The following is a 278-nucleotide window of genomic DNA, read 5'->3' on the forward strand; positions in this document are numbered from 1 at the left end:
TACAATCATTAAACGAGTAAGAACTGTGCATAGGTTATAATTAGATCAGAACATTTGAGATAATAGTCGATGTTCAAAAGAAGATTAAATACACGCATGCCATAACTGGGTGAGCCATGGATATCCGAAAACACACCCACACAAACACATAGATAATATAGTGCCTAAAATGGCATATCAAAAGCTAACGTACTAAAACGAATTTCCACTTGTTTACTAATAAAATATATAATATATCAATAAATCTTTGTGTGTATGCAGGATTTTATTACACATCG

Source organism: Penaeus monodon, chromosome 21 (genome assembly GCF_015228065.2).
Source record: "Penaeus monodon isolate SGIC_2016 chromosome 21, NSTDA_Pmon_1, whole genome shotgun sequence".
NCBI lineage: Eukaryota > Metazoa > Arthropoda > Malacostraca > Decapoda > Penaeidae > Penaeus > Penaeus monodon.